Genomic DNA, 20,695 nt, shown 5'->3' with positions numbered 1-20,695 from the left:
CAAAAACTCTTGGGCAAGAACGAACTCCTTAATGTGGCCTACAAGGTCCTTCCTAACGTGACTCCCTCGTGCCTGAGCATCTTCTCAATCCAGGCTTTCGCTGTCTCGGTCCTGACTTGGGAGCGCTCCCTGTCCGCCTCCAAGACTCCCTCAGAGTCTGCTCCGCTCGCTCGGGTCCTGTCCTCTGCCCACGCTGGCTTGTGCATCATTTCCTCAGCTCTGTCTTCCGTCCCACAGGGGAGTTTTCTTTAACCCTCCTCTCCAACTTAATTTTCTCAGCGTCACCTACTTCTCCTCATCATTTATCTCAGTTGTAATTTTATTTTTCTTTGATTAACATTTATTTCCAATCTCCCATCCCACTCACACTAATCAGTTCAATAAGGACACGAACAGTGGATTTTTTTTTTTTTTTGACAGGCAGAGTGGACAGTGAGAGAGAGAGAGAGAGACAGAGAGAAAGGTCTTCTTTTGCTGTTAGTTCACCCTCCAATGGCCGCCACGGCCGGCGCACCGTGCTGATCCGATGGCAGGAGCCAGGTGCTTCTCCTGGTCTCCCATGGGGTGTAGGGCCCAAGCACTTGGGCCATCCTCCACTGCACTCCCGGGCCATAGCAGAGAGCTGGCCTGGAAGAGGGGCAACCGGGACAGAATCCGGCACCCCGACCAGGACTAGAACCTGGTGTGCCGGCGCCACTAGGCGGAGGATTAGCCTAGTGAGCCACGGTGCCGGCACGAACAATGGATTTTGCTTCTCTTTGATTTTAGATTTTATCCAAGCCTTCTGCTTGGCCTAAAGTTAACAACTCCAGAAATATTTGTTTAATGACTGAATCAACTTATCATGCAATCATTCAAATTGCCAGTCTTCACTAGGTGTAGGGATTATAAAAATTAAAATTAAGGATCAGAGAACTTAGGTTATAGTCATTAAAACTCTTTCTGAGAGGATCATTAAACTCACCTTCCCATTTTTCTCAAGAATCTCTTACCAAGCTCACTCTAGCCTTAGTTATAGTAAGAAATGGACTTGTTCCGTGTATCTAGAAATGCTATCTGAATTCTGCCCATGTCAATTGCTTCTTGTGGCCAGATTTATATCAGTCTTTTCTTAAGGCTGAACATAAGCATGAGATGCACTCAGCGCTCGCATGTTGGTGGCACGTTAGTGATGCGACTCCTGCCAGCTGGCTGGCACTCTCCTCTCAAATCCAGGCACACACAGGCCTTCCCGGCCACCGGCACTTCTGTGGCAGGAAGCTCCGGAACCCAGGCTGCCCTCTCCAAGGCGTCAGAGCAGTGTTCAGGATGAGAGAGCAACGTAAGGAACACAGGACAGAGGGAGACGAAGCATGTTCCTGGCACGAGCTCTCTGGGTTAATGTGCGCACACAGTGCTCTTTCTGGAAGGGGGATTTCACACACATTTCTCTCAGCTGCTTGTTTACCTGTTGACATTTTAACCTACACTTGTAATACTGCAGGGTACTTACCATTATGCAGTTCCCGTTCATCTCCAGGTAGGTATGAAAACCTCTTTACACAGCTGACATATGCTTTTGAATGAATGAGTCTTCAAAGTTAAGAGATTACTTCAAAGTGTGAAATGGCTTGACTATCCAATTTCTGTTTGCTGAAAGATACACAAAAGAAGAATTGAGATCTACCTTAGGTATTTCAAATTTAGAAATAATATAGTTTAAATGAATAGGAGGATTTATTTTATATTTTAAATTATTTGAGTTAAACAACCAACTGACTGTTGTTAAAAGAGATTTATTTGCCCCCACATATGTGTGTTTTTGTTGTTGTTGTGGTTCAGAAGGAAGACATTTTTCAAAAGCAAATGCAATTTGTGTTTGACTATAGATTTGTGGAGGGTGAGAGTGCTTCGCACAGCAGGACGATGACATGTTAGTATGTTTAAATCCCGAGCTCCCTCGTCTTCAAACCTGCAGGGAGCCGGGCACTGGCTGCAGCCCTCGAGACGGCTCCTGAGATGCTGTATCCCATCCCAGTCGCAGCGCCTCACTTCCCGTCTAACTTTCTGCTAATGCACACCCTGGGAGGCAGCAGACGATGACCAAGTCCTTGGGTCCCTGCAGCCAAACAGGAGACCAAGACTAAGTTCCAATCTCTTGGCTTTGGCCTAACCCTGTCTTGGCCATTATGGTCATTTGAGGAATGAACCACAAATGGAAGATGGCTCTTGCCTGTTTCTGTAACTCTGCCTTTCAAGTAAAATGAAAATAAATACAAATAAAACAAAATAAGGAGTAGGATCAGAAGGTTGCTAATGATTTGCCATCATTTTATAATTCCACCTTGATTTTTTTAAGGTTTATTCATTGGGGCTGGCATTGTGGCGTGGCAGGTGAAGCCACTGCCTGCAGTACCAACAGCCCATGTGGGTGCCAGTTCGACTCCCAGCTGCTCCACTTCTGATCCAGCTCTCTTCTGTGGCCTGGGAAAGCAGTAGAAGATGGCCCAAGTCCTTGGGCCCCTGCACCCATGTGGGAGACCTGGAAGAAGCTCCTGGCTCCTGGCTTCAGATTGGCTCAGCTCTAGCAGTTGCGGCCATCTGAGAAGTGAACCAGCGAATGGAAGACCTCTCTCTTTCTCTACCTCTGTATTTACCTCAAGTAAATAAATAAATCTTTTAAGAAGCAGAGTTACAGACACAGAGATGGAAAGACAGAGAGAGAGGTCTTCCATCCGCTGGTTCACTTCCCAAATGGTCAGAGCTGGGTGAATCTGAAGCCAGGCACTTCTTCTGGGTCTCTCACGTGAGTGCAGGGGCCCAAGCACTTGGGTCATCTTCCACTGCCTCCCCAGACCATTTGCAGAGAGCTGGTTTGGAAGAGGAGCAAGCGGGACTTGAACTGGCGCCCATTTGGTATGCTGGCACTGCAGGCAGTGGCATCACCTGCTATGTCACAGCACAAGCCCCCAACCTTGATCTTTTATTCCATCCTCTAATTTCCAAGCTCAGCAGGATGATGGAATTGTACCCTTTGATAGTCTTCTTGACTAACTCAAGTGTTCCAGGGGGGAAAAAGCCATTTAGAGAAATGAAAGTGCCAAGAAGGATGGGAAGTTAGTGACCGAGACAATGAGAGGAAAATTAAACAAGAAATCAGGTCAGACAGTGTGAAGCAGGTGGATGAGAAGGAGTCAGTGTTTCCTGAAGAGGTTTTGTTCTAGAAGTGCTGCATATTCTCACTTGAGCTTTGCAAACTCCAAGAAGGTGGTATGATCCCTATTTTTACAAGCAAAGAAATGGAGGAATGCAGAATAAAATAACATTTCAAATCACACCACTGGAGAGCATAGAGGCTGGGACTGATTCCAAAGTCAATGCCTCACAGTATCCTGTGACAAGAGAACTGGGAACAGAGGGGAAGTGAAACAAGATGGAATGAAGTTGTTCTTTGTCCCTGATAGGCTTGTAACCTCCTGTTGGGTCAGCAGCTGGGCTAGCAGGGGCACGATGGCTATGACAGGGCACCACCCTCCTGCACACCCCTCCACCTACTCACAGTTCCTGTGGAACTGGAAGTGAGGGGTGGAGGCCACTGCTGACTCCCGTGTGTAAAGCTCCTATCCTAGTCATTAGCACAAATGGGTGGAGGAAAAAAGAACAGAAATACTGAGACAATTTGTATTAAAGGAGTGGTTTCTGTATTCCAGTGATCCCCCAAGCACATCATTCACATGCAGCAGTTTTTCTTCTGCTTGACTTAGGAAATATAACAGCCTTAATCTCCCACACAGGTTTGTTGCTTTTAATTTTTCTTCATTGATTTGCCTGACATGTAATGGTGTATCTATCGCCAAAGGCTAGGGATGGGCTGGGTTTGGCAAAACATTACACTGGTTCCAGGCAATATTTAGAGACACTATGAATAGTTTTAAGGATAATTCTCAGGTAATGAAACAAGACCTATGCCAACCAGTGCCTGTTAACTTCTGGAGTTCACCAATGTTCATGAGATAGAGATTATCACTTTTTAAAGTTATTTTTCGTGGCCACTGCTATGGCATAGCGGGTAAAGCCACCACCTGAGTACCAGCATCCCATATGGACGCCAGTTCGAGTCCCTGCTGCTCCACTTCCAATCCAGCTCTCTGCTATGGCCTGGGAAAGCAGTGGAAGATGGCCCAAGTGCTTGGGATCCTGCACCCACGTGGGAGACCTGGAAGAAGCTCCTGACTCCTGGCTTCAGATCAGCACAGCTTCAGTTGTTGCGGCCAGTTGGGAAGTCAACCAGCAGATCTCTCTCTCTCTCTTCTCCTTCTCTCTCTGCCTCTCCTGTGTGTAACTCTGACTTTCGAATAAATAAATAAATCTTTTAAAAAAAGTTATCTTTCAAAAAATGTTTGAATGAATCCCTAACACATATAAAAGAGAAACTTTCCAATGAGCTAGACCTCACTAGAGTAAAACTTATGCATGAACATTTGAACTAAAAATTCAGTCATTTTCTTTTTCTTAGAAATATAATTAGATAGGAGAAAACTTGCTGAGGTTCTTCGCTTAGACAAAGTCAATCACTTGTATTTTCTCCTCTCTTCTATTTTATCCCACGTGGATACTCTTCCTTATTTATCCCCATTTTCCCGCCAACATACACAGGATTTCCGTTTGTGTTTGCTCCACATCTAATTATGTAGCTTCAAAGAATATTTACTTCATGTATTTTAGATATTTCCTCTTAAAGCATTTATTTTTAACTTGTTCCTTTTAGGAGGAAGACACCAGTCCCTGCTGGGGGTGCACTTTCCCACTGTGACAATTTTCTTAATGCTACTCCCAAGCGTGCAGCACAGACATTGTACATGCGGCTTCCGTTCCAGTAACGGGGCACCTGCAGAAAACCTTCTCAAAACCAGGGTGGAAGAATTAGTCTACCCTGCAGCATCTCCTTCCAAAAATGTCAGAGCATCCCGTCCAGTAACACAGGGGGTCTGTTAACTGCCTTCCTCGCCAGTGCTGGGGGAGATAGTACCCACTCACTCTTAGCATTGGCATCTTCCTAGCTTCTGCGGATGCTGGCTGTCTTTCCAAATGTCAGGCTCACTTTTTGAAGCCCTGTCACCTAACCTCGTTTCTCTGTCACCTCCAGTGCTGACACCATCCCAGGTCTCTGCAGGGTATAGGCGAGCAGCTCCCCAGCCCGGGATTTTTGCTTGTTGACTTCTTCACGCCTCATGCTATTCATGTCTGCTGCATGAGCCGTCCACAGCCACCTCGCAGTTGAACTTCATCCCCATCTAGAGCCACGTGCGTTCTTTCTGCTCTTCTGCTACTCCTTCTCAGATACTCCCACCGTATCTGTTCATCTACCCAAGTGAGGCTTTCCTTCCCACCTGTCTGCTCCCTGTAAGCAGCCCATCTCATGTTTAAGATGCACTCTTCCAAAAACAAGGGCACGGAAGTTTTGGACAGCAATGCGTCTTCGTGGGATTAGGTAACATACAGTGCTTTTCAGCCCAAGTCGGTGTTGGGGAGGATGGGGGTTGTCACAATTAGCGCTTAAAGGACAGGCTTCCAAGATTGCCATATGCCCCTCAGGCCTGGGACAGGCCCCACCCAAAATGCCAGTGGTGGCCTTAGTTGAGAAGCATCCAACCCTGTTAATAATCTGACCAAAGCAAGGAATGGGGAAGTGCAAAAATTCATGGAGGCAGGATTAAAACCCCTGCCTGAACCGTGGGAGGTTTACAACCACGGGTGGCAGCACCAGCCGTTGCCAAGCTTCCTCACGCTGGACTTTCTGCTGCCTGCGAACTCTGAGATCGTCTGCCCTGCTCTGTCTGCCTCTGAGAAATTCTCCCTGAGCGTGAACACAGGAAACCCTTCGCTTTGATTTTCCATAGAGTCGCTGAGACAGGTCACAATCTCTACAAGGAACGTCGTGAACTCTAGGATGAATTTTAAAGTGGCATACAATGCACAGATTTCATATAACAAAGTCACTATTCATTACCAATGTCTCTTCGATGTCACATCTGCCTGAAGAATGTAGTATTAAGAAAATGTCTTTCCTTCTCCTTGGAAGAGGAGTGGGAGAGCTCACAGTTCTGTGGACAGTCATGGCAAATAAAGCATGGTAAGGAGGTTCTTTTTTTATTTTTTATATATTTATTTATTTTTGACAGGCAGAGTGGACAGTGAGAGAGAGAGACAGAGAGAAATGTCTTCCTTTTCCATTGGTTCACCCCTCAATGGCCGCTGCCATTGGGCCATCCTCCACTCCCAGGCCACAGCAGAGAGCTGGACAGGAAGAGGAGCAATCAGGACAGAATCTGGCACCCTGACTGGGACTAGAACCCTGAGTGCCGGTGCCACAGGCGGAGGATTAGCCTAGTGAGCCGCGGCGCCAGCCAAGGAGGTTCTTAATCCTCATAAATAATGTATCTCCACCAGAAAAAAAAAGTACAGAAAAAAAAAAGACTATAGAGAACTTCTGGGTTTTTTTTTTTCTTCATCCTAGTGTTGGGTAGCACTCTCTTCCTTTCCACCAGTTACAGAAATGTAAAGTGCTTTCAATCCTAGCATAGTTCAGGTTCCATCTACTAAGACTGCAACCTTTTATCTGTGCATACGCCTTTACTCCCCTTGCTACATAGGAGACCACCCATCACTTCCTGAAACTGAACTCTGATTTCATCTTCTGTGCCCTTAATCAGGTTGGTTTTGCCCCACTGTTCTATCAGCTAGCAAAAGGATTCATCATTCAAAATCCAACTCAAACATTCCTGAATAACTTCAATCAGAATTATTTAGCAAGTATTCATTTGTATATTACTTTTCTTTTGTCTATGTTTTTATTTGATTCTGTGTTTGCCTAATGTGTTTATTACGTTGTTGAAGTTTGCCTAATGCCTTTCTACCAGACAGCAAACTCCTAGGGAATAGGCGATGTCTTCCTCATCTTTGGCTCTGTGTCCCGTGGGCACAACACCACAGCTCGATTGCATCTCTAACACATCGTCCCTTTATTTCCCCTGGAGTCCCCTCATCCCCTCCCCTGCAGCAGCGATCATACGCTGCGATGATTTTCCTTGTCTGCACACTGACTTACTGCCTGAGTCCTTCAGCAGAATGCCAAGTCCCTGGAACACAGGTCTACCCTATTTGTCACTGTTTCTCCCTATGAAACATGGGCCAATTAATAACTGCTTATTTTCACATAAAGTCAGCCAACAGATTACCAACTCCTTGCCATTGTGGACTAGTGCACATTCATCTTGTATTATTCTCTATAGTTTCAGAAAGTGCTCATTAAAAATACTATACACATTCTGTTAAAAATGTATAGACTTAATCAAAGGAAAAAGACAAACCAAAATTAGATCTTAGAATGGAAAATGAAGAGAAGCAGTTTCTTTTTCTCTCTTTGACTTAAAAAATTATGCTCAAGTACACATAGCATAAAATTGACCACTTGGCCATGTTTCAGTGCCCAGATGTGTGTACTAGACATGTTCATAACACTGTACAGCCATCACTACATCCAGCTCCACAGCTCCAACGTCCTGTAAAAGTGAACCTTCGGCCAGCACCGCAGCTCACTAGGCTAATCCTCCGCCTGCGGCGCCAGCACACCAGGTTCTAGTCCCGGTCGGGGCACCGGATTCTGTCCCTGTTGCCCCTCTTCCAGGCAAGCTCTCTGCTGTGGCCTGGGAGTGCGGTGGAGGATGGCCCAAGTCCTTGGGCCCTCACCTACATGGGAGACCAGGAGGAAGCACCTGGCTCCTGGCTTCGGATCAGCACGGTGCACCAGCCACAGCGTGCCAGCTGCAGCGGCCATTGGAGGGTGAACCAACAGTAAAGGAAGACCTTTCTCTCTCTCTCTCTCTCTCACTGTCCACTCTGCCTATCAAAAAAAAAAGTGACCTTCACACCAGTAAATGGTTTGACTCATCGTACTCCCTCTCTCCAGCCCTGGCAACCACTATTCTGAGTCTGACAACTCTTAGTACCAAAAATAAGTTAGTCACAAAGTATTGGTCTTTTTGTGAGTGGCTGATTTCACTTATGTTCTTAATTTTTATCTGCATTGTAGCATTTGTCATAATGTCCTTATTTTTAAAAACTTGATTAGCTGCTATGGTTTGGATGTGGTTTAAGGGTATTTCTTGAAGATTCATGTGTTAGAAACTCGGTATCCAGAGTGGTGATGTTAAGAGGTGGTGGCTCCTTTAAGAAGTGGGGTCCAGTGGATGGTGGTGAGGTCACTGTGGATGTGTCCTCAGAAGGGATTAACAGTTCTCCTGAAACCCCCATCTCCCTCTGGCTCCCGATGTGATCTCCCCCATTCACACACCCTACTCCCATGATGCCACCTGCCATGATGTAATATGACCATGGGTTTCTCCTCAGAACCACTGCTTTGCTGTTTGGACTATCAGCCTCCATAACAGTGAGCTGAATAAGTCTCTTTTCTTTATAAGTACCCAGCTTCAGGTACTTCATTATAGCAATGGGGACAGGCCAACACAATAATGCTATACTGAATCTCATCTATGTGCTACCTTTTGTGTGATCATTCATCCAGGTCTCCCACATGGGTTCAGGGGCCCAAATACAGGGCCATCTTCCACTGCTTTCCCAGGTGCATTAGCAGGGAGCTGGATCAGAAGTGAAGCAGCTGGGACTAGAACGGGTGCCCGTATGGGATGCTGGCAGTGCAGACGACACCTTAACCTGCTGTGCCACAGCACCAGCCCCCATTTTAGTTATTAGAAAGAATGACACAGGGAGAAGGAGAAGGAATGGGAGAAGGAAAAGGGGAAGGAATGGGAGGGGCGGAAGGTAGAGGATGGGGGGGGGGTATGAATATCAATCTTCCATCTGCTGGTTTACTCCCAAATGGCTACAATAGTTGAGGCTGGGCCAAGTCAAAGCCAGGAGCCTGGAATTCTACCTGGGTCTTCCACGTAGGTACAGGAGCCCAAGTATTTGCACTGTTTTCTGCTGATTTTCCAGGCTCATTGGCCAGGAGCTTGATCAGAAGCAAGTCCTAGCTAGGACTTTTACCGGCGTTCCGATATGGCATGCAAGCACTGCTGCCAGTGGTTTCACCTGCTGCATCACAATGCCAATTCCTTTTTCAAGATTTGTTTTGTTTTATTGTAGCTACTTGGGATGCCTTGAAATTCCACATGGATTTTAGGATACTGTGGTTGGAATGTGTCTCCCACATTCATGTGTTGAAGCTTAATTGCCAGTGTGACAGTTTGAAGAGGTGGGATCTTCGGGAGATGAGATGGAGAGGGTTCCTCCTCACACACGGTGTTCAGAACCTTATGAAAGAGGCATAAACAGTGTTTAGGCAATTCTTGCTCTTCTGTCTTCTTCCACATGAGGACAGTGTCCTGTGTAGAGCATGCAGCAGGAAGGCTGCTTCCTTGAAGCAGAGAGAGAGCAGCCCTCAGCACAGGGAGCCTGCTGGTGCCCTGATCTTGCCTTTCAGTCTCCTGAACCATGGGAAATCAATCTGTTATTTACAATTACGCAGTCCATGGAACTTCATTACAGCAGCACCAACAGACTAAGACAGCTGTCCATTCATCTAGATTATCCAACTCCTTGGTGTACAATTGTTCAAAATACTCTCTTAAACTCTTTGGGTTTTATTTTTTGTTGTTTTTGTTTTGTTTTTTGAGAGGCAGAGAGAAAAAATAGATGGAGCGAGGAGAGAAGAGGATGGGGGGGGAGAGAGGGTGGAGAGAGGGGGGAGAGACAGAGAGACAGAGAGAGAGAGAGAAACAGAGGTAGAGACAGAGAGCTGGTTCACTCCCCAAATGTCCACAATGTCCAGGATGGGGCTGGGGCTGGTGCCAGGAGCAGAAAAGTCCACTCAGTTCTCCCATATGGAGACTACTTAGCCGCGACCCACTGCCTCCCAGGGCGTGTATTAGCAGGAAGCTGGAGTTAGGAGATGGATCCAGCCACTGAACGCATGCACGCTAGTGTGCAATGGGGCTCTCTTAAACTGGTACTAACGGCTCCAGTTTTATTTCTGATTTTATAATTTTAGTCTTCTCAGTCCCCATATGAAAGTTTAATCGTTGTTGACCATTTCATAAAACCATTTTGTTTCATTTATTTTCCCCATTTTTCTCCCACATCTGTTTCCTTGAAATCTGCTGTATGTTTATTATGATGAAAATGAACTGTGATCAAACCAAGCAGATTTAGTATGATACTCTCCATTTTTCTCTTTCAACTAAAGGTGAATGTCTCTGCTGAGGAAGACATTTTCCAACAAAATTTGCAAACTTTCTTTAGGAGTTTTTAAATGCCTGGTTAGTAATTAACTTTTTATAGCAGATTTTATACCTAGGACATTTTCAGGCATGGATTTTTAAAGACGTACCACGCTGGTGATGAAGAAACGGAGCCTATACTAATACTGGTCCATTCCAAATGCTGACGGGGGCCATGGGTTCAGGAAGAGCTCCCAGTGGGGGTTGAGTGTCTGTTCTGCAACAGCCTGCCAGCACCCAAAGAAGGCAAACTGGAGAGACCCGCCGAGCGCTACCCGGAGCAGGTTTGGAGCATGTGCTCTGTTGATGAGTGGTGGTGCTGTGAGTGGAGCCTGGGGTGGAGCCCAAGCAACTGCCTTCAAACCCAGGTCCATGACTTAGGAGCCTCACTGTCTTCACCCAAAAAACAAGCAAAGTTGGCATATTTACATTAAAAAATGATTGTGAAAATCTAGAAGCTAAATACAGGAAACGTGCTCAGAGCGAACCTGGCTCACAGCCATTGGCGTGAGTGCTTGACGTTATCACCACCTCAGTAGGGCTTGACATTTCTGCTTATTTGACAAATCAAAGGAGAGGGAGTGCCATCCAGAGTTCAAGGCCCTCCTCCCACTGACAGGCGGAGGGCAGGAGCGGGCTGTCCCAGGGAAGGCAGGGGCAGTGCGGGAGCGGTCAGGTGTGGTTTGCACGGAGCTGCTAGAGCTTTCAAACAAGGCATCTGGGATTTTCAACAATTAAATAAAACAATTTGTATCCTGAATCTAGAAAATGCACATTCCTACTAGGGGTTTAAACAGATCCGGACGAAATGACATGCAAGTTTAGTGGCAATACACCTGCTCATCTCGGAACCCATGGGCACTTTGGGATCTCCTGTCAGTTTCTAGTTGCCTACCACCGACCTGACTTTGTACCTTTTTCAGCTTTGACTTGCTTTGTAGCAATTCACACTTGGTAATGAGAATTTTCCCTGTTCTTCCAAATGCCCACGCAGAACTACAGAGAATCCCTGTGTGCCATCCTGTTTGATCCTCGTGCTTCCTGATCAGGTAAGAGGGTAACCGCAGGTGAGAGAAAGGGTAGAGCTAGGACAAAGGACTGAGCCCCTCGTCCCCAACATGTGCCATATGAGGGAACTTCAAAAAGTTGATAGAAAATTTGATGAAAGTTTATTATGGTGCCAATTTTTTTGGAATTCATGCGTAGTTCTTCATAACCCTCATTTCCATTAACTTTTTGAAGGTCCCTCGTATATCACTAAAAATCCCACGTGAGGATTTTTAGTTGGACGTAGCCGGTTGTGGTTGCAACCTACTTCATTTCACATCTGATGAAGACGAGTGGTTAGGGATTTCCCCAGGGCTGCAGAGTGGAGCTTGGCCTTGAACAGCACCAGTTCTTGGATAAATAAGGTAGGTATCATTATCAGACAGTTTGCTGGGGATGAAGGCATAAATCAATGCATTTATGTTTTCTGTTGTATCTAGTTCAGGCTATGACAACTGCTGGTCTTTGTCTAGTTGATTTCCACAATCATTTTGAGTGCCTCCAATTCATTTCTTATGGTCCTTAGAGCAGACATGGGGTGTGGGGGTTCTATGCCCAGCTCTGGCTCCTGATCCCAGCTGCCTGCTAATGCAGATCCTGAGAGGAAGTGATGACAACTCAAGTAATTGGATTTCCTCCATCCACTTGGCATGCCTGGACTGACTTCCCTGCTGCCTTCTTTGGCCTGGCCCAGCCCTGACCTTTGTGGGCATCTGGGGAATGAACCAGAGGATAGAAGCAATTATCTACCTACTTATCTACTTCTCTACCTTCAAATAAATTTTAAAAATTTAATGGTTATTAGTCCATTCTGAGAGACCTCATAGGTTACCTAGGGAATGCACATATATGTATAGGATATCTCACAATCTTAAATGAGTGAACACATGTGCACATAATCATAAATGCATATAGATCCTATAAAACAAGTCAACTTTTCTCTGTATCTCTCATCTTCTTTGTTCTCCTCCACGCCATCAGAAAGAGGACACACGGCCACAGAATCACGAGTGAGAGTCTAGAAAACGCCCACCAAGTTCTGTCACCCAGCCAGAAGAAACGAGCCACAGATACAATAGGGTGGCACGATTGAATGGAAAGGTGTAATCAGAAATGATAACAAGTGGGAGCCACAGGGAACAATGTTTCCGCACGCAGTCTGGGAAAGACGAGCAGCAAGTTCCAGGAACAGCGGCGTCAGAGCCGCGGCCTGATCTCAGCTCCCGGTGACTCACCGCATGACCCGGGGCACGGATGGCACCAGGCAGCGGCAGCTCTGTCTCCTCAGAGGCAGAGCAAGGACGTGGTACCCCACCAGCTGCGTAGGGAAGGTGTTTGTCTAATTAATGACTGTGCGGTGCTGTTAAAACACACGGTCTAATTATCAAAGGGCCTGCAGCTCATCCTATGTAATTTAATGAGAAATGAATTATTGCCTGTTGAATTATGGCTGCCTATTTTATACAAAGCTTCCCACTTCCTCTCATTCCTCGGGACAGAAACTTTAAATATGATCTTTGTGTACACACACTGGCTGACTTTTTCAGGCTGCCTCCAGACAAGTGGGACAAAAGCCAATGATCTCAGCTGCTGCATGGCATCGAGCTCTCTTAGAGGATGTCCCCTCCTGCCCGAGGCCTCACGAATTCGCTCCTCCCAGGGCAGGCAGATGGCACTGTCAGTGTCCCAGAGGACAAATGAATCCTCTTAAACTCCTGTGTCACATACTGAGCCACTGGGCCCTGAGTGATAAGCTTGAGTGTGTCGCAGCAGGTGACACTCCAGGATGGAGTAGGCACATCTCTAAGCAGGTGTGACTGACACTAATCCAAGAGAATACAAATTATTTCAAAAGTTCTAAAATCTATGCATCACCAGGATTAAGGAAAGGCAACAAATGCATGGGCGCTTTGGGACATCTCTGCAACAGCCATTTCTTTTTTTTTTTAAGATTTATTTGTTTGTTTGAAAGGAGAGGGGGAGAGAGAGATTCCTTCCCAATTGGCCACAATGGCCAGAGCTGTGCCAATCCAAAGCCAGGAGCCAGGAGCTTCTTCCAGGTCTCCCAGGTGGGTGCAGGGGCCCAAGGACTTGGGCCATCTTCCACTGCTTTCCCAGGCCATAGCACAGAGCTGGATGGGAAGTGGAGCAGCCAGGACTCAAACCAGCGCCCATATGGGATGCTGGCACTGCAGGTGGTAGCTTTACCTGCTCCACCACAGCGCTGCCTCTACAGCCATTTCTTGTAAGGGAACAATGCCACTTGCTCTCTGTGCCTCACTGCTAGCTCACAGCACAGGCTCACCCCGTTGAGCAAGCAGAGAGGTGTGCCTGAGTCCACAGGGTCAGGATTTGGGTGGCAGTCCTCTGCCTGTGTCCGGCTTTCTCCAATAGGTGTGGGTGGTGTGAATGGGAAGATCAGAGCCAACAGGCACCCTCAGAGAGGTTGTTTATGGGTCAACACTGGCTCACTCACTTGCTTTCTCATTGTGTTTATGGATCCTGCAGAGAATGCTAATGTCTGTTTGTGGATACACATATTTGGAGATTGAGGCTACTATTCAGACTATCATTGCATGTGGCTGGAGGGTAGGCTATAGGTCCACAGGGAGAAAGAGGAGAGCTCCCTTGAAGACTGACTCACAGGTCTCAACTTGGTGACTCCGAGACAGATGGGGATTGCGGCTTCCCTCAAGCCAGAAAAGCCAGTGGTGCTGTGGCCCTCTGCAAACCCAGCCATCAAACAGGCACCAGCGTCGTTCCAAAGATATGGATTACGAGGTCCATGTCCTGGGGTCCTGCTTCAACAGGTCCAGGGTGCAGGCTGAGGAACATGGAGCCAGAGGTCGAAGACGCTGCCTGTTCTCGCCTTGCCTTCCTCAAACTAACATCATTGTCTTCATCCTCACCACTGTCCAATGCCAGTTGACTTTATGACAAAAAGCATGCAAAGTACTTTACTTAGTACTTAAAGTACTGAAAGGTAGATCTTTTATTCAGTTAATAATAAAGTGAGTGAAGAATAGAGAGATCGACAATAGGAGGTGACAGGATTCCAATCTCCATTCGTCCAACTGTGGGGCTCTGACCTGCTGCTGCTTCATACGTGACGCTGGGCAGAAGCTTGTCAGCTCAGCAGCCTCGCCCCGCCCCCAACTTCTCTCCCTTCCAGCTCCTTGATTAGCAAACACTGGCGTGCCTTCTCAAAGCAGTTTTGCAAACATTTCTCATCTGTTGAAACTAATCTGTATAATACCGTCTTCCTTTGAAAGTATTCACTGATGTTTCTTGAGTTTACAAAATATATTTAGGTCGCCGGCGCCGCAGCTCACTAGGCTAATCCTCCGCCTAGCGGCGCCGGCACACCGGGTTCTAGTCCCGGTCGGGGCGCTGGATTCTGTCCCGGTTGCCCCTCTTCCAGGCCAGCTCTCTGCTGTGGCCAGGGAGTGCAGTGGAGGATGGCCCAGGTGCTTGGGCCCTGCACCCCATGGGAGACCAGGAAAAGCACCTGGCTCCTGGCTCCTGCCATCGGATCAGCGTGGTGCGCCGGCCGCAGCGCGCCGGCCGTGGCAGCCATTGGAGAGTGAACCAACGGCAAAGGAAGACCTTTCTCTCTGTCTCTCTCTCTCACTGTCCACTCTGCCTGTCAAAAAAAAAAATATATTTAGGTCAAAGTTTTCATGTTTTTCTTTCAAATACTTAACTCATTTGACAGGTAGAGTAACATACAGAGGAATACACACACACACACAGAGAGAGAGAGAGAGAGAGAAAGAGAGAGACAAAGAGAGAAAGAGATCTTCCACCTGCTGGTCACTCTCTAAATGGCTGCAACATTTGGTGACCATCAGGCCAAAGCCAAGAGCCTGGAACTGCATCTGGGTACCCCACATGGGGGCCAGGGGCCCAAGCACTTGCAGCATCTCTGGTTGCCTTGCAGGCACATTGGCAGGGAACTGCATCAGAAGCAGAGCTGCTGAGACATGACCCAGCATGTGGGGAGCAACCGAGACTAGACTAAATTATTGGAACTGCTAGGACTAATTCTATGCATCTGCTCTCCCACAATATGGCACTGAGAGACAACAACTTCTACTCAGCTGCCTTGCCAATTCGACTGATAAGCTGCAGGAGCTGATCCTGCTCCTGATTGGAGGAGAGCAGCGTGCTCGGCGTGTGGGCAGCAGAGTTGGGATTGGTGGAAGAGGACTATAAAGGAGGAGAGAGACAGCATGCACCAGGAACACCTGAGGAACATCTGAGCAGCCCCTGAGAGAGCCGGCCGGCGGTGTGCCGCTCCTCCGTGGAAGCGGGGAAAGCGGCGGGGGTGCCGCCCCTCCGTGGAGGCGGGGGGGGGGGGGGGGGGGGGGGGCGGCAGCTAACCCGGGACGGTGTCGTTCCTCTGCGAGTAGGGGAACGGCAGCAAACCCGGTAAGAGCCAGGCAAAAAGAACAGCGCAGGGTCCAGTGTCGTTCCTCCGCGAATGGGGGAGCAACACCAGCACTCATGAGGGAAGCTGGCACTGCAGGCACTTGTTTCCCTGACGACCTTAGGTCAGAGTTTTCTTCCCCTCCCCTTCATTTTTTAATTTTTTCCCCACAAAGAAACCTTTTATTTAAGAAATAGAAATTTCCTAATACAACTTTAGGAATCTAGCGATCCTTCCCACCGTACCCGCCCTCCCACCCACACTCCTACCCCTCCTCTTCCCTATCCCATTCCCAGTACCATTCTCCATTAAGATTGATTTTCAATTAACTTTATACACAGACGATCAACTCTAAAGATTTCAACAATTTGCACACACACAAACTGTTTGAGAACAAGTATTACAGTCAACTCTCATAATACAATTCACTGAGGACAGAGGTCCTGCATGGGAAGTTAGTGCACAGTGACTCCTGCTGTTGATTTAACAATTGACACTCCTATGTAGGACGTCAGTGACCACCAAAGGTTCTTGACCTGAGCTGCAAAGACTATGGAAGCCTTCTGAATGCACAGTCTCTGTCAGTACTTAGACAAGGCCATAAGCAAAGTAGAAGTTCTCCTTCCCTTCAGAGGAAAGTACCTCCTTCTTTGATGGCCACTTCTTTCCGCTGGGGTCTCACTCACAGAGATCCTTCATGTAGAACATTTTTTGGATACCCTATATATAGAATCATATCATTTGTAAATAGGGATAGTTTGACTTCCTCCTTGCCAATTTGTATCCCTTTTATTTCTTTTTCCTGCATAATGGCTCTGGCTAAAACTTCCAGGACTATATTGAAGAGCAGTGGTGAGAGTGGGCATCCTCGCCTGGTACCAGATCTTAGTGGGAATGCTTCCAACTTTTCTCCATTCGGTAGGATGCTGGCTGTGGGTTTGTCATAAATTGCCTTGATTATGTTGAGGAATGTTCCTTCTATATCCAATTTGCTTAGATTTTTAACCATGAAAGGGTGCTGTATTTTATCAAATGCTTTCTCTGAATCTATTTAGATAATCATATGGTTTCTGTTTTTTTTTTTTTTCAGTTTGTTAATGTGATATATCACACTGATTGATTTGAGAATGTAGAACCATCCCTGCCTACCAGGGATAAATCCCACTTGGCCTGGGTGGATGATCTTTCTGATGTGTTGTTGGATTTTATTGGCTAAACTTTTGTTGAGGATGTTTGTGTCTATGTTCATCAGGGAAATCAGCAAAAATATATCTTAGTAGGGAATAGGACTACGAATAGGAAAGGGAGGAGGTAGGGGGTGGTACAGTGCGAAGAATCAGTATATTCCTAAAATTATACTTCGGAAATACATGAAGTCTGTATTCCTCAAATAAAATATGTCTTTGGAGAAAACATAGGGCCAGCCACCTGCCACACCGGCATCACATATGGGTGCCAATTTGAATCCTGGTTTCTCCACTTGCAATCCAACTCCCTGCTAATACACCTGGGAAAGAAGCAGAAGATGGCACTTGGCCTCTGAACACACTTGGGAGGCGGGATGGAGTTCCAGTCTCCTGGCTTTGGCCTGGCCCAGCCTCAACCATTGTGGCCATTTGGGAAGTAAACCAGCTGATGGAAGATGGATGGATCTCTGTCCATCAGTCTGTCTGTCTGTCTCTCTCTTATTCTGTCTTTCACATCTGTAAAAATGAAAAGGGAAAACACACATGTGCAGATACATCAATGCATAAGGAATCGGAATGTTTCCACTGTTTTGTCTGTGTAATGTTTTAATGACTGGAAAGTCTTTTTCTCACTGTGGTTCTTCCAGTCTGTGAGTTCTCCAGGATTCTTCAAGCAATGGCAGAGCAACTCTGGCTGCTGAGATAGTAAGCTCTGTTGTATCAATGGAAGTTTCCTTTAGAGAGAAACGACTTGCCCATTCTAGACTTCATGACCCTGAACTCTATAAACCATTGGCTGGTTTACTTTAAAGGTATTTACCGATATCCCTAAATTCTGCTTCTGTTTTATTTACAAAACAAACTAGGTCAGTAACAAAGTAATACAGGGGCCAATTTTCGTGGTGCAGCAAGTTAAGCTGCGGCTTTTGACACCAGCATCGGATGTCAGAGCACCGGCGGCACTCTGCTTCAGATGCAGCTCCCTGCTGATGCACCTGGGCAGGCAGCAAACGATGCCCAAGTGCTGGGGACCTGCAACCCAGAGACGCTGGTGGAGTTCTTGGCTCCAGGTGAAAGCCTGGCTCAGCCCTATCTGCTGTGGCCATTAGGAGAGTGAACCAGTGGCTAGAAGATCTCTGCCTGCCTGCCTGCCTCTCCCCATCTATCTGATGCACAGCAAAACAAAACAAAACAACAACATAGGAACTGCCATCATGGCATACTGGGTAAATTCCATGTGGGTGCCAGTCTATGTCCCAGCTGCTCCATTTCTGATCCAGCTCCCTGCTAATGGCCTGGCAAAAGCAGTGAAACATGGCCCAAAGGACTAGACCTCTATCACCCATCGGGGAGACCCAGATGAAGCTCCCGACTTTGGCCTGGCCCGGCCCCAGCACTGCAGCTATTTGGAGAATGAACCAGCAGATGTAAGATCTCTCTCCCTCTCTCTAACTCCAATTTTCAAATAAATTTTAAAATCTTTTTTTTAAAAAAAGCAACATAGGGGCCAGCGCTGTGGTGTAAAGGGTAAAGCCACTGCCTGCAGCGCCGGCATCCATATGGGTGCTGGTTCAAGTCTCAGCTGCTCCACTTCCAATCCAGCTCTCCGCTATGGCCTGGGAAAGCAGTAGAAGATGGCCCAAATCCTCGGGCCCCTGCACCCATGTTGGGAACCTGGAAGACACTCCTGGCTCCTGGCTTCAGATCAGCACAGCTCCAGCTGTTGTGGCCATTCGGGAAGTGAACTAGCGGATTGAAGACCTCTCTCTCTCTCTGCCTCTCCTTCTCTCTGTGTGTAACTCTGACTTTCAAGTAAATAAATAAATCTTTGGGCAAAAAAAAAAGCAATATAGCTTTTCATTTTTAAAAAATATTATTTGAAGGTCTGTAACTAATGAACAAAGGGATATCATTGTATTTCTAACTATCCACTTTCTTTTTACAAAGGAACAAAATCCATTAGTTGGTGTAAGTGCAATAGTAAAACTTCATCTCAGTGAAACACGAATTGAAAAAGAGGTCATTTCAGCAAATAGCAAAGGCAGAGTGCCTTCCTTGCCAAGGCTTCCATCTTAGCTTTCAGTATTTTCATCTTTAAGCCCTCCACCCAAACATCACGTAAGTAACTGAAGACTAAGCACTGAGTCTCTATCAGAGATCGTCTGTCGTGGGTGGGCGTTAGTGCAGACTGAAGGCCTCCCTGGCATTACCAGGAGACTGCCCCTTCATCCACAGAGCGTGAGCTGAAGGAACAGAGCAGCCTTTCTGTATCAACCGGAGCTCTTAGTCCCAAACAGCAACACCCACTGCAATTTAAGCAGCAGGAAATACGTTAAGAACACTACAAAGGGCACAGAGAAATGACGATGGTCAGAGAGCCAGGTCTGTAAACACAGCAGCCAGGGAAAAACCCAAGTCACACTGAGGAACCAGCAAAATCCCACTGCTCCCCACCCAGGCACAGCCACCCCAGCTGTCACCACTGACCCCGGACCTTGCTGACAGACTTCAAGCCCCCACCACTGCTACCCCTGAAAACTGTAAGCCTCTGCCCCCAGGGTCTCCAGAAAATGTACTTCAGGTGCTACCTGCCTCTACAGGAGACTATCCCCGCGTGCACACGATTGGCAGAGCCAAGCTCACTTTGCTGTGGGCTCCGTGTCTGTCTTGGGGAAGGATGTCAGAGTGTCTCCCACAGATCTCTCACTGGCCTGTCTGTCAGAGACTGCACTTGCTCCCCTGTGTTAAACAGCTTTGCTGACAGTACTAGGTCTTCGTTCAAATGCAAGTACTCGCCAAAGAAGTAACAGAAGAAATCCCGTACAAACGAGTGTTCTGGATGACGTGGAAGCACACGATGTCTCATGGAACAGGCCGACCTGTGAACCGGTGCAGAAAAGGAAATCATGATGAATTCTGATTTCCCAAGTTCTTCAGAATCGTGCACACTAGAAGGTCGCGCGCGGGAGGCACTGCACCTTCTCCTCCACGCCATTCGGAAATAAATCAGTGTCCTTGGGTGCTCAGTGGCTGTTAAAGCTTTTCCAGTGGCTTACAAAGTTCGATACCGTATCTTACCGAAGAGAAAGTAACTGGATTCTATCTAGGAACAAACAGGGAGACTTTCAGGATCCAAGTGAGGCAGACTGGTCCTGGAGCCCTAAACTTCGGTAACTATAGAAATTCTATCCATTAAAACTACAACTGCAGTAGTAGCACACTCTTGCTGTTTACGAGAAATTGCTGGAGTTCTGGGTCAGAGGTTATCCAAGGGAGTCAAGCAGAGCCACAGAACAAACTTCGATGCTCTCTCACTTCCCAACTGCATCTTATTTTTTTTTATTTGATTTTTTTTTTTTTGACAGGCAGAGTGGACAGTGAGAGAGAGAGACAGAGAGAAAGGTCTTCCTTTTGCCATTGGTTCACCCTCCAATGGCCGCCGCGGCCGGCACACTACGCTGATCTGATGGCAGGAGCCAGGTACTTCTCCTGGTCTCCCATGGGGTGCAGGCCCAAGCACTTGGGCCATCCTCCACTGCACTCCCGGGCCACAGCAGAGAGCTGGCCTGGGAGAGGGGCAACAGGGACAGAATCTGGCACCTTGACTGGGACTAGAACCTGGTGTGCCGGCGCCGCAGGCGGATGATTAGCCTATTGAGCCACAGCACCAGCCCCAACTGCATCTTTTTAAAAGAAGATTATTTGTTATTTGAAAGGTGGAGTTACAGAGAGGGAGGGGGATGGGGAGGGAGAGG

General features: G+C 47.2%; 1 long non-coding RNA gene across 3 annotated transcripts in view; it reads right to left on the bottom strand.

The window, feature by feature from the left end:
• The window catches only part of LOC149124774 (uncharacterized), a 62,379-nt gene that overhangs the window by 28,401 nt on the left and 13,283 nt on the right, over nucleotides 1–20,695 (bottom strand). For 2 of the 3 annotated variants that reach the window (XR_016213162.1, XR_016213160.1), the window contains exon 2: nucleotides 1,493–1,632. This is a non-coding gene — a long non-coding RNA (uncharacterized LOC149124774). Of the gene's footprint in view, nucleotides 1–1,492; nucleotides 1,633–1,951; nucleotides 2,099–20,695 lie in introns of all 3 variants that reach the window. The other variant, XR_016213161.1, reaches the window with a different exon arrangement.

Source organism: Oryctolagus cuniculus, chromosome 9 (assembly GCF_051225735.1).
Source record: "Oryctolagus cuniculus isolate XC-2025 breed Fujian yellow rabbit chromosome 9, ASM5122573v1, whole genome shotgun sequence".
NCBI classification, from domain to species: domain Eukaryota; kingdom Metazoa; phylum Chordata; class Mammalia; order Lagomorpha; family Leporidae; genus Oryctolagus; species Oryctolagus cuniculus.
Note: the sequence above shows the minus strand (reverse complement) of the source record. Positions and strands in the feature narration are given on the sequence as shown.